We start from the raw sequence: 14,452 nt of genomic DNA on the forward strand, positions 1-14,452 counted from the left end.
GCCAAAAGGGGGCGCCCACGAGGCCTTGGTCATACAGTGCATTGTGTTCCTTGGTGGGGGTTTTGCCGCCGAGTGATATTTTAGAGGTGAAAAAATATAATTTTATGGGTGTTGTCATTAATTCATTAGCTTCATCACCATGCTTTTTGTTGCCTAGCTGTCGTATGCGTGGTGTATCTGGTAGCAATCGGAATGAAACTGTAGAAGTCGAGTCCATTTTGAAAGGACCCTCTGTAAATGTCAAAATAACTACAAAAATGGCGGCTTAAAACCAATATGGTTGACTATTTTTTTTAGTGGGAATGGCTTCTTCACTTTTTCTTGGATCTTGCCTACCAAATTTCATGCCGCTAAGGAAAACATTGGAGTAAGTTAAGTTTTTTTTTTTTTTTTCTCTATGAATTTAACTTTACCCCAAAGTCAGCATCTATCGTCCGTGGTTCAAATTTGGTGGCATTCAGACATGTCTAAGGTAAGGCCTGTTTTTTTTTTTTTTTTTTTAAATAAACCTAAAAATAGTCAATATCACCCTTATGTTGTATGTTAGTGCAAACCAAATGGCAGACTTCCTCGTGTACTCATGATAGGCTCGCCGACCGGATTTCTTATTCCGAAGGGAAATTGGCTCAGACGGGATTGTGTTTGAAGGACGATAACCTCAAAGTGGCTTCTTCAAACCAAAATGGCAGACTTCCTGTCGGCTTAAGCATGGGTTCTTCAATTTGTATTTTTTTTTTGACATGTACTCATGATAGATACAGCTCCAAATGTTCACAGTACCAAAAGGAAACTGACAAAGACGAGATTGTTTTTGAAGGACGCGAGTGTCATTTTAGGCAAGCGTTAACTGGGACTTTTTGTACTTCTACTCATGATGGACAAGCCTACCAAATTTCATGTTGCCAAGGGAAAATGGCTGCGATGAGTTTGAGTCGATGGCCCAAATGGCTGTTCCAAGAGAGCCATCCTTAACAAATTTCATATTCCTAATGAAACTAGCGGAGATTATTATTTTTTTAATAATAAATCTGACGACCAAATTTCATGTTTCCCAGTGAAACTGTCTTCAGGTGCTGAATTTTCAAAAACTTCCAGGACTGCTGTTAAGCCAATTTTTGAGTTGTTCAGCAGGATGAAAACCTCTTAGATGTTGAATATGGTGCAGTTTTTGTAATAATGATTTAGAAGAATAAGAATAGTGACAGTGAATCGTGACTATTTTTTTGATGCATGGGATATTTTGACGTGTGTGTGTGTGTGTGTGTGTGTGCGCGTGTGCTCGTACATTCTCACAGCAGGCCGACACCTAATTGACTAAAGTTAGCGACTTGCCGGTGTCGTCACTTCATCTAAAATAGGACTCGAAGACCCACTTTTGCTGTAATCGTATGCGCAATCAAGTGCTGCCTGGCATCGGCTGGATGTGAGATGTATTGTTTTGTAAAAAAAGAACAATTAATGACAAAATCAAATTGGTGACAGGTCAGATGGCTCGATGGTGCCTCTTCTCTGCCATATTCAAAGTTTGTTATATCATATTAATACACTATTTGATTTACTTACTTACTATTTGTAACCCTCATGTCAAAAGGATGGAAAGTTGGACTGGGATGGTCGGGCTAGTTGATTATTAGGAAAAAAAATACCAAAGAACTTCATGATTCAGAGGAGGATGCGAAGTGAAAAGAAACCTCACCAAGAACATTTGACGTGGTCTTTCATGTCAAAACTTGTCTCAGCCTTCATCGAGCGTTGAAGTCAGCGGTCTCCTTCACGCCATTGATTTTTTTTCTGTCAGGAAACAAAACCAAAATGTGTACTTCTCAGGATTCAGGTATAGGTATGATGGATGATGTCATAATAGCCACATGTCCTAAATGAGTCACTGAAAAGTCTGGCGCACATATTGTCCGAATCCACTTTAGAGCAGCCCTGGCGTCCAGTGTGCCCCTTTTTTTATTGCGGCTGAAAATGTGTCTTTTAGTCCTGCAGGAAGCGATTTCAATTTCATTACAAATGGTGCAGAGCGACCTGGGATCATCATCTTAGCTGGTGACAATGATTTTTCCTTTCAATATACTGCCAGTCAGTGCTACTTTTATTATTTTGAAAGGCCAACTTGCACTGACATTAAAATCCAAGTAGGCTACTTTTTATGTATGACGCACAAAGCTTTTATTGCGATAAACAATTTGTAGCTTAGCTTGCACAGTTTACTTTGGACTTTTAACCCTTTAGTCAATATCTAATATAAGAGAAAATCAACAAAAAAAAAAAAAAGCTCACCTTTTCCTAACACGAGTGCAATAATACATAATTGTTGCATCATCTACGACAGTGAGTTATGGTGCTTGCTGTCCATACATTTATTTCAAACGTTACGAGACATCGAGTGCACCCAAACTTTCTCCAAAATTCTTTTGCATCCTCTGGAATCGCTCAGCTGCACATAGGCACATACAAAGACGTGCAAAAACAAACAAGGTGACCTCTTTAATGTTGTCTGTATTTTTCTTTTTTTTTTTTTCATTTTATTTTTTTTATACTCGTCGGGAAAGCAATGCTGACAAGTAATTGGAGCCGACGATACAACGGTCACATCAACAGCACAGCTGCATGGAGAGTTTAATGAAAGAGGCGTCGTGTCGAGTCAAACCGTAATCATCTATAAGGCTCGGGTTTGTGCCGTAATTACCATGCTGAGTGGAAAACACTGCACTTTTCTTCTTATGATTCTCAAGTGAAAATCAGGGCCAGAGGCGTTCTTTTCCTCCGCCATTAACTTGCCCACCTCTGTTGAACATGCCTCTGGGATGCCTCGAAGGGATTTTTCTCTTGTGTGACAGAGTTTGAGGGGTCAGCAACAAGATTTTTCTTGCTTTAATTATCATGACATTTTATTTGCCAGAAAAAATTGGACTGCAAAAAAATAAAATACATTGTGGTGTTGTATTGCGGGGCAGCACGGTAGAACGATTGTTATTTCTCACGAGATTGTTAACAAAAACATTTTGGTAAATGAAATAAAATGTTGTTTTTTTTCCCCAAAAAATTATAGCTAATTACTAGATGATGGAGTTTTACCTTTACAAAACTAATAAAATAATTTACTACGTAGCAAAAATGTCCTTTGTTTTTATCTTTGTCCAAAAAATTTGATAAATGAGTTTTTGCTGTCGATTTTAAGTGTTTATTTTGGTATTAGAACAAACGCAAGCATAATGTATAATGTATAATGTGTTGAATTCTGAAGAACCAAAACTGAACCAAAATGCTCACACAATTGGAGCCAAGTTGTTCATCTGAGGTCCAGTGAAGTGGACAGACTAGAATGCAAAGTGCATCACGTCGAGTTGGCTCAGGCCAACAAGCCCGGGGTGCAGATGCGCTTTAGTCTTTTTTTTTTTTGTTCTTTTTTGTTGTTTTAAAGTCAGTGCCAAGTCTGCCGGCTTTGTATTCCACTGCACGCCATCAGAGTAGAAACTATTGTCCTTTTACCGCAGAACTACATATTTGTATGAAAACTGTTGTCTGTAATAAATGTAATAAAATTCAATGGTGACACGCGCCATGTGACAGCATATTTGTACGCTGTTATCCAAACTTGTTCCTTGTCTTTTTTGAAATGTTGTGAAATGTCAATATTTGTCTTGAAAACACTTTGAGGCCATTTATTTAAAACAATCAATATTACAATGTCGAGTGTGCCTTCTTTTGCCACGTGACCAAATTTTGATATCACATTTTGCAAACTTTTTTTTGCATTTTTTTTCTATATCAAATTTACTGTAATCCATTTCATTTTAACATAAATACTGTAAAGTGAGTTTGAAATTATAATGTTTTGGGAAGCTAGTTCTTGGAATATTTACATCTTGAGCTGTTATGAGCAGTTTTGCGCTGTTCCTGGCAGGGCTCATTTCCTCATACCGCATATAGCATGGACTTACAGAACTTGGATGGCCGAGTGGTCTAAGGCGCTGCGTTCAGGACCCAGTCTCCCCAGGAGGCCTGGGTTCGAATCTCGAATTTCCCCATTGTGGGACTAATAAAGGGAATATTATTATTATTATTATTATTAACTTGTAGTCTCGTCAAGTTGTTAAAATATTTTTCTTTTAGTTTTACTTTTTTTTTTGAAGCGAGACTAAAAAAGTTGATTTTATGGTGATTTTAATGACGGCTAATTGCCGTGCACTCAACTGCCATTCTTGTTTTTTTTATTGTTTTTTTGGATTATGTTTTTGCAGTTTATTTTATGCAAGACAAAAAAAAAAATCTGAAATCGCATGGTTGTGCAACCTGCGTCCAAATTCACTCAGAGAGTTGATCTCCGCCACGAGGCGACCATTTGAGTAATCCGCGCACTAATTCTCCCCCGGAATCCACTCGAGACTGTTCACTGACACGCTGAACTGATGGAACATTGCATTATTGCTCCGCTGGGCTTGGGCCGGCCAGGAGAAATTGAGGAATTTTGCTCTCCCTAATGGAAATTGATTCGTGCAATTTGTTAAAAGTGTGACAACGGCAACTGTGTTTTGTCAAAAAAAAAAAAAAAAAAACATCTGGAGGCGGCTAGACATCGTCTATGCCTGCGCTTCAATTGAGCAACTTGCGTATGTAATACGTTCCGGGTCATTAAACATGCCCCCTCCGAGAGCTTTAGTAGGCCGGGTTTTTGTGTATTGATCGCAGGGCAGGACTCCTGTCATTTAGGGGGGCGTGATCAGGCCAGGTTCCTCATTTGAGCGGCTAGAGCTCACTGGCATAATCTACTCTGGGGGAAATGGAGGATAGTAGACATATTATTCTTGTAATTTATTCATAAATGAACAATAGGACAGCTCTGATTGACTTTACTTTTTAATTACATGTTTTAAATTTCAGCGCCTTTACACTTTCATGTGTTGAACACTCATCGGAATTGTTTTCGAAAGTAATCATTGATTTTAACACAATAGTAAATAAGAAACAAAGAAGCTGACTCCATCTGTGTTTTCTAAGCTACTAATGTCAAGTAAATTGTGTCAAAACAGAAAATCCTATTCAGTTGCTGATTTAGGACGCTAACAAACCGCTAGTTAATTATGCCATCATTGTACGACAGGACACAAGTCTCCGGCATTAGTGGCTACTACTGGCTAGCAGCTAGCTGTTAGCATTAGTAACAAGTGCTAGCTAGCCCCGACCCTCCAACACCAGTTGCCGGTTTGCGAATGTTATGAATTTATATGAACCAGTCCGCGGCGGAAAAAAGGTTGGGGACCGGCGGATAATCAACTAGCGATTTCTTAGCGTCCTTTATTAGCGACTGAATATGATTTCGGGATGACGTTGTTGACGTTGGTGGCAAGTATGTGACGTCAATTAAAACCGCGATAAAGCAAGCCGAAGGGTTGGAAACGGAAGCAGTACGTCGTTACGCAACCCCGAGGCCAACTTCAAAGTAAAAGTTTCCTAAGGCTATTGCATTGGCATCACTGACTCAAATAATTATTTGGTAAGCTTTATTTTGAAATTTAGCCATTGCGGAGGTGGCGTGTTTGTTGAGTATCTTTGGAGCTTCCGTGACATGTTTGTCTGTTGTTGGGACAAGAGACAGAAAAAAAATTCTTCGTTAATCGGAGGACTTGCAAAATGCTCCCATACGTTCGATTTATGTGATTCATGTGGGCTTTCAACTTCTTCTTCTGCTGTTAAAGTGATTGCGGACTAATCATGCTGCCTTAATGTGATCACGCACATATTTTTTTTTAACGGACAGTGCCCGGCCCGAGCCGTGGGGCTTGAGCCGTACATATCACTGATCAAAAATGAGATCCTTTGCACCACTCGTCACAAGTCCATCACAGATGGATTTAACAGAGAGAAGCCTGTCACTTTTCAAAGCAAGATATATTTTAGCCTCAAATAATAAATAAACCAGAAGTTCTGCATTTTTTTTTCTACTTTAATCTCTGGTTGGTTGTGTGACCCAATCACGTCTCATACACTGTTTGACACGCTGACGTTAGATGATCAATTTACCCCGCCAATGAGTCTCGAGAAAGCAGAACAGTGCGAGATTGTCGCCTCCTCCTAGAAGCAAGTTTTACAATCCCTGTAGAAAAGTCCTTGACGTGTTCATGAGATAGTTGCCAACGCCTAACACCGTTCCCCGCAGTCCTGAATCCACTTAACAGGAAAACAGGTGCAGTGACAGCGTAGAGTGACAGAGAGTTTCTAAGGGAAAGCTGAAGAAATGTTCTAAGCTGCACTCCTCACATTAGTCCCAAACTATCTTTAGCCTTTTTTCTTTGCCCATTTATGACTCACACATCTTTTAAATTGCAGATTCACACTTCACCTGTTCACAGTGGGTATTCTTGCCCGCCTCTAGAGAATAATTTTCAGACTGGAATCGGGTTTGAATTTGCCGCGCTGTCTCACAGAGTCATGACCAGAATACCGGCGCCATAATGGATTCTACATCTGCTAAGAAGAAACCGCTGTTGAGCACGCCCCAGACGAAGGCAAAAAAAAAAATGTGCGAAGAAAGGAGTGTGAAAATTCATTTTTCGGGGCAGGTGGCAGTAGCGCTTAGAAACTCAAAATCCTGCAGAGTGCAGCATTAAAGTTCCGTGTCATTATACTGGCAAAAACGGCGCTTTTAATCATGTGTGACCTGGTGTGTGTGGGACTCGCACCAGTTTCAGAAAGCACATTTGCTTTCTGGGACTAGCGAGAGTCGTCATTTCAGGATCACTTTCGGGAGCTGTAGCCAGTCAAGACACACAATCGCCCAATATGGCTGCTATCAATCACTTTTTACAGTGCATTACCGCGAGAGTGCACACTGATATAAATAGCTTACTCGCTGCCTCCACTTCCGCCACAATCAGTAGTCATCGCATGTGGCGCTTGCATCACGTGCAGATACTCGGAAATTCAAACTCAGCAGGATAATGGAATCCAATCCTGATGCTCTCCATCGGGATGCTTTACATCAAATGATCTACAATTACATAGATGGATATAGCTTGGTAGATACCAGGTGTCTATTAGGGGGTAAGAGGAAGACTGAATTTGTTTTCAGTTCGCTTTGAAAAAAATAAAAGCCGGAATTTCTGAGAGTGGCTCAGTGTACAATGTGACTTGTGCAAAGCAAATAAAAGCCGCAAACCTTTTCATTATAGGGGAGTCCTATATTTGCATGTGTATCGATCTGGTGTCGAATATTTATTTGATTTCATTCAGTGTATTTAACAGGCGTCTATTAGAGGAAATGCGTTTATCAGAGAGGAAGCCTAAATTTTCATGTTACACAACTGCGATACACATGAACAAAAATTGCAAATATGGCAACGTAATTACTTTTTGGAATTGGAGCAGGGCATTTATTCATTAGACGGGAGGCCATTTGTGTGCATCGTGATTTATTTATTTATTTATTTTTAGCATTTTTTTTCCCAATATATTCTCCATTTGTGTGCTTCAGATTTGCTGATTTCACGTCTGCTGCAAAAGTGGGCTGTGCTGTAGTCATGACGTCTGCAGTGTCACAGGTAGGCGCAATCTATTCATGATGGGGATGCCGTGATTATGCCTATGCATCAAGTGGCAAGGACATTAATTTGATTCCTCAAATAATGACGATGGCCATTTATTAACTGGTCTTTGTCGATGTGCTGGTCGACGCTACTCACACGGAAGAACGTGACTTTGCCATTGGACTGTCTTTCTTTCTTCATCCCTTGATGATGTCGTACGCTTCCACTGAAGGATTCGGCGTTCCTTGAAGATCCATGATTTGTCTCCGGTGATGATTGAAAGTCTGGTCTCACTCACTCTGCTTATTGCTTGATGACCTGACAAAGTGGATATTTATTTCAAAAAGTGTGGTGGATTGAAGCGGAAAACCTTTAATTTAGTTTTGAAACAACGGGGAAAGGCAAACTCGGTACATGCGACTTATTACAGCAAGTAAAAGCTCAAACAAAAATATTTATCTTATTAGTACCATATAGGCACAATAGTTAATAAAAGAAATAAAGTATATGGCATAATATTGGGAAAATATTGCTACTAAGTGTTGCACAGGTTGAACATCAACACTTCACTGAATTACCAGAAAAAAAAAAAACATGAATCCACATTACGCAAAATCCAAATTGTAATAAAATTCTTTGAAAAGAAAATAGTTCTCTAATGTTAAATACAACTGAACTGTACTTCAAACATTTACAGGGATATGGACTGGACCGGCCCATGAAAAGTTTAAAATTGACGCCAATTTAAATGCATTAAAAGTATCATTTCTTTAAACCCGAAAATTCTTCAAAAAATACTGACGGTCTATGAATATTTTCCATGAAAAAAAGGGATCATAAATAAGTCATTAAGTGCACATTTGAGCGTTGTAATATTAACAACAGTGTAAAATTCACAGCGGGATGACATATGTTGTCTGATAAGAATCATTGTTATTCAAGTAAGGACTAATTTGAGCAGCGTTGTGCGTTTCGCACCCTCCAACTCGAAAATGAGCTGTTGTCACGTCCGAGCGATTCGTTAGAAATGCCCAGGAGGTGTTTGGCCCATTAAGGACAGCCCTTTAATTACAACAGGCCGCAGACACATTGCACATCAGATAACGCTGACACCCGTCACGCCGCACAGAGGCCGAGATCGCAGCCGGCATGAAATTGACTGCAAATACAACAAGGCCCGAGGAAAAAAGATATTCCTATAAAAGTTTACTGTGCCGACACTTGCCTTGTTTAAACATGTAACGCGCGCCTGCGGAGCGGCATAAATGAGCGCTGACGCCATTATTTCTCGTGCTTTTATTTGCCGGCGTTCTCGCTTTATTGGAGGTTTACATTTGGGACCTGTTGTGCATCATAATTTCATTGCAGTCGCACCTGCGTAGCCGTCCTTTTCTCACCAATTAATTTGTCACGGAGCAGACTCGCCATCATTAAGTTGGAAACGCGCATGTTTATATTCACGTCGTTTATTTGGGAACGTGATTCACAAATTGTGGGACGATTACCGCTGGTTGTATGCGGGTGGTACGCAAAGAAATTGAATTTTTAGGTACCTTTTAGGGAGTTAAAGCATCGAGAGACCACACATACATACATATATATATATATATATATATATATATATATATATATATATATATATATATATATTAGGGCTGTCAAAATTAAAGTGTTGACTCAGGTGATTAATCCAGATTTTTTTTAACTCAGTTAAATATTTTAACTCAGTTTGATTTACTTAAAAATCATTTGCATATTTTGCAATTATTGGGCCATATTAGCTGTACATCTTTCGCACGTCTCAGAACAAAATGCTGTTTTCAAGTTGCCACTGGGCCTTGCAAACTAACACTGCTGGAGTGTGGCGCTTGTGGGCAGTTTTGAGAAATGTTTCGAAAATAAATGTCCATTTAGATCATATTCAAGAATCAAAGAAAGCTATGAGAACAGTATTTGAATTAAATACACTTAATATTTGGTGATTTTGCATCAATTCCAAGATAGTGTTCAAGTAAATATCTGTTTCAAGCTTCACAAAAAAATGTGATTAATGGCAATTAATCGTGGAATTTTTTTGTGATTATTCCCCAAGAAAATCACTTGACAGTACTAACATACATGTATTTATTTATTTATTCATTCATTCAATCCACCCCCACACAAAATTGCAGCTGCCTGTGTGATTTTTAAAATTGCAATCTTCTACATTGCAATGTCGATTTGAATTTGACAAATTGTTCAGCCCTTGTCGCGTATTGACACTTTCTGGGATATATCATGGAGTGCAGGTGTACCCAATGAAGTGTCCAGAATTTTTAAAAGTCACTTGCGAGTCTAGGGGCCATTTCATGGATGAGGATTTCCTTTCAAAAGCATGTCATCTGCCTCATTTGAACAGCAGCATTGAGACAGAGCAGCTGTCACATTTTTATTTATTTTTTTTTGTGTGTTTGCTTTGCAAAATCCGAGAGAGGATTATGCACGCTTGCGTTTGGTTGTTGTTTTTCCTTCTTTCCCTTCCAGTGGGTGGGCATTCATGTCTATTTCTCAGCATACTGAATATTGTCTTTCCATCGATCAGGGCCAAGAGGAGTATGAGCGCTTGGCCCCAAAGTGATGTGACGCACGAGGTGATGCGTGAAAAGATGTGGGTGGTCAGCTTTATGATGGTGGCCTTTTTCAAGATGGAATAACATGGGAAGCCATTACAAGCAACGATCCTCTTGATCCCCCCTCCCTCGCTTCCTCTCAAGCCCTTTGTCAGGCCTCTTGAACATCGCAGTGGGCATCAGGAACATGCCCCCCCCCATCCCAATTCTTCACCCCAGGCAAGCTACAGTCTCTCAAATTACAAGCGTTTCAAGTTGATAGCCGTCGCTTGGTTCAATTGTTTTATTTTTTTCCCCGTTTTATTTATCAAAGCTGAAAAGAAGCGGGTGCTGTCTACCCCTCCCGAAACGCCCCCATCCCACCCGGAGTGTGCCATGCGTAGCTTGGCAGACGGCAAACAGTTCTTCAAATAAGAGAGTGCTTCCTTCAATCTGTTTATTGCTACTCCCTTTGCAACTTCACAGTAAAAGAAAACAAAAAAAAAACCCTGAAGTAAACCTTGTATATTGAACCAAATGACAGATTTTTTCTGTTAGCTTCATGCTAACACATAATGTGTAATAACATAGATCAGCTAACACAAACGGTGCAGCAACGCCTATAGACAAAGTATGTAGCAATACTCAGAGGCATATACAGTGCTCCCTCGCTACTTCGCGGTTCGGTTATTGCAAATTCACTCGCACACTTCAAATCGTGGATTTTCATTTGTGACCATGATTACATCTGTATCTGTTTAACCTTGCTATTTTGGAATGTTTTCTTGCTATTTCTCCTTCCTTGGAAGTCGGATATATCCCCCAAAATTTCAATTATTTTTTTTTTTTTGGGTGTGGTGTGATGGGGCGGGGAGGGGGGGGGGTCAATATGTTTTCCTAAAATGCGGGCCATGACAATTAGACACCTCTAATCAGAAGCTTGGTATTTTTTGTACATTTTGCATTTTAAAAGTTATTTATTAAGTGTAACAAGTTGGTGTCAAATTCTGGCTGGCGGGCCAAATTTGGCCCACGGTATAATTCTATTTGGCCCGCGAGGCTATACCAAATGATCATAGTAACAGTCAAAATGATAATAATTTAATTTTAAAAACTTAACATTGTATTGCATTTATGAAACCACTTATAATAACAATTTTGGAAACCTCGTGTGTGAGGGTCTGTAATGGGAATGGAGCGTGAAATTCACTCATTGCAGTGGGGAGGCAGGGCTCTGGGATTGGGAAAAGTGAGGGAAGTCTGTATTCGTTGTTTCATCATCAGATCTGTGTTTTAGGTGTATATATTGTATTGCACTCCCCCTATTCGTTATTATTGTATTTTTCTATCCAATCACTATGGAGTGCAATTTCTCTAGATTATGAAACTTTGTTGGTGTCCGTTGGGGTTCTGAAACGGATTAATCTTGTATGCATTTATTTCAATGAAAAAAGTAAATTTTTCGCCGTGCATTTAATCAAAGGACAAGTGAGCCACAGAGCTTTGAAAAATCGGTAGAATGCACTTACGAGAGTTAACAATATTGCAACTAGGATTGCTCTAAAATGGCACTAAAGTAATTTGATGGCAAACAAATACGTAAACGGGTCCAATTTAGGACGTTTAGCCGAAAACTTGAAGATCTGACATCTCCTGCCTGCCGACAATCAATAACTGCTCAAAGTTCATAACAACTGAGGCATAAACGATCATGTCGACCAGAGATTCTCAAAGTGTGGGGCGAGGGTTCCCTCTTGTGGTATGCAGAAGAATCACTGAATGAAAAACAAAGTGACAAATCAAACATGAGAATGAAGCTTGTAGCGTTGCATTCAAATCAATAAATCAAATCAAAGCATTAAATTTAACACGTTTTTATTCATCAGGTGGCTCACAGTTTATATTATATGAATAATTTTTCAATGTGTTTTTTTTTTGGGTATTTCCGTATATTTGAGTGCAATGTTAATGTGTAAACTGTCATACTATGGCGTCTATTAACTCATTTACTGCCATTGACGGCAGAAAATGTCAAATACACATTGCAGTCCTTTGATGTTGGTCATTATGGTGATACTTGGCGTAAAAACTGTTGTAGGCATGGAATTGGATCAAACCCAACGTGATGAGGAACCATGAATTTAAGATTGAATTTGGCTCAGCGTCCGTGACATTAGTAATCAGAAGTGTTAAAATAATAATTATAATAAAAAAAAAACACTCTACCATCACTTAATGTTTTTATGATGTTTATTACTATTTAATTAATCTGTGGAGATCGTGCACGGTGCGCATTACTTTTCAACGTGGTCCCAATTGAAATCGCTTTAGCTGCTGCAGTGTGCTTAAAGGCACCAACGACTGTGTCAACCGGCCACTTTCCTCCCACCCTCCGCCTCTTCATCTCCCTCGTCTTCCTCTTCCCCCCCCCCCTCCTCTTCTTCTTCTTCCTCCCCCTCCAGAAATGATGGCGTGACAGCAGCTTCTCATTCTCGCAGGTGTACACACAAGGCGCATTTTCGTGTGCGCGGAAAGATTCGCCTGGGATGCTTTTAAGTACCCGGCGAGCCTCCTCCTGCTCCTCCTCCTCCTCCTCCTCTTCATCGCCTTCATCCTCCTGATCCTCGTGGTGCTCGGAGCACGCTGGCTGGGTGGTTTTTGTGCAAAACTGGCTGCGCGCACGGCCACGCGTGATATCAAGGCAGAGGGAGAGAGGGTGTGCTATAGCAGAAAAAACACGGCGCCACCAAAAGCTTGGGCGGGATTCCTTCATGGTTGCGCAAAGGAGAAGTTGAACTCGAACATTGACTGCGCCCTGGCTGATCCAATTTCGTCTTTTGCAGTTTTGCGCTAGCTTCTTGTGTGGTGTTTCCGGATCCCTCCTTTTCTCTCGTTGGTGTTTTTTTCCCCCCTCCACTGCTGTCCTCAAACACGCGTGGGATTTACTGTGAGATAACGAAAGGAAACCGCGTGCGTGTGCGTGGGGAGGAAACGTGATGCGCAGTGGTCCTTGAACGCACCTCGGACGCAAAGCCGCCCGAAAGGACTCTGGGGAGCTTTTTCGTGTCGCTAATCCTCCAGAGGTTGGATTTGAATGTTTTTTGTTTTTTTTCCCCTCGTTTTGTGCAGACTTTCAACTGAGACACTCCCCGTCGCATTTTGGGATCTTTTCATCAGCTTCCATCCTCCCCTCACCACGCGGCAATTTGGAATACATTAACTCCCGTTTATCCGACGCGAATCGGCGCCCCCAAAGTGGAGGCAGCGCGGCAGGGAATCATGTGCAACTCTTCATTAGTGTCACTTTTGGTAAGTGGGAGCAAACACACGCGCGTGGGTCGAGGAGGGAACTCATCAGTCATGTGACGCATCGATTGTGCATGCAAATGTCTCAGCATCTGCACCTGTGATGCATGCCGGCGTGTTTGCCGACTTCCCAATGCAGCCTTGTAGCTTGTGCGATGAAGCCATCGCAAGGCATCAAGGCTTCTATTGATGGTGTTGGTTACGCTCTTTTAGCCAAGGTCCGCCGGGCCCCGACTCTCGAAAGGTCTTCATCACCAGGAGGGCTTAATACACGAAAAAAAGCACACATGCAAATGCACATGAAGGTTACGCCGGGTGTGTCTGCATCAGCACCACGCACCGAAAGGGACTGCTCCTTACAGTAAATGAGCCGAATCTTCGAAATCATCCCAAGTGGCGCACTGGCTGATGGTGTGGTCTCGCTCCAAGGCTCGGGGAGCTGTGCTATTTTTGTATTCTCGATAGAGGGATATATTATTTGTCCACAAGGTAAAATCAATCTATTCGTTGTTGTGGGAAGTTTGATCCCGTCCAATTGCGGCGTCTCAGGGACAAGCGGGGGTCAGTGTCTGGTCTGGGTAAATATCTCTCCATCACCCCAGCGTCAATAGACGCCTGCGTGGTGGAAGCAGCAGCAGTGAGGTTGTAAAACTATAAGAGCCAGGCGGGGTAACATGTCAATAAGCTGACGCTCAAAGTCAAGCAGGCGCTGCTACCGTGTCGGTTTCACCTGCCTTCTTGCGGTGGAGATTTAGCCGCATCTGAGACCATCCCGGGGGGGTAGGAAGATATGGCGTTAGGCACCGGCCGGCTGCGTTCGCACCATCAGGTGGGCTGCAGTTGAAACGCATGCATGACGCATGTGGAGAAAGGATCGTTGTTAAGGACGTTGTGTTCCTATGGCGGCGCGATGCCTGACAGCTGTCGGCTGGAATTACACGAGAAGGTGAAAAATGAAAGTTGTCACAGGGTTTTGGCACGGCTCCAGGTTCTGAAATGTGTCTCTTCTGGCCATTATCGCGATAG

The 14,452-nt window shown here is 41.3% G+C and overlaps 1 protein-coding gene across 4 annotated transcripts in view; it reads left to right on the forward strand.

Moving 5' to 3' along the window:
- lrfn1 (leucine rich repeat and fibronectin type III domain containing 1) overlaps positions 1-14,452 on the forward strand; it is a 209,768-nt gene that overhangs the window by 56,598 nt on the left and 138,718 nt on the right. For 2 of the 4 annotated variants that reach the window (XM_088300165.1, XM_088300170.1), the window contains one exon: positions 7,481-7,547. The gene's annotated coding sequence lies outside the window, so the exon portion shown is untranslated. Of the gene's footprint in view, positions 1-7,480; positions 7,548-12,595; positions 13,430-14,452 lie in introns of those variants that run through there. The other 2 variants (XM_088300169.1, XM_088300171.1) reach the window with 1 other exon arrangement.

This window comes from Idiotropiscis lumnitzeri, chromosome 7 (assembly GCF_059441095.1).
Source record: "Idiotropiscis lumnitzeri isolate Australia: NSW breed Sydney's pygmy pipehorse chromosome 7, RoL_Ilum_1.0, whole genome shotgun sequence".
NCBI lineage: Eukaryota > Metazoa > Chordata > Actinopteri > Syngnathiformes > Syngnathidae > Idiotropiscis > Idiotropiscis lumnitzeri.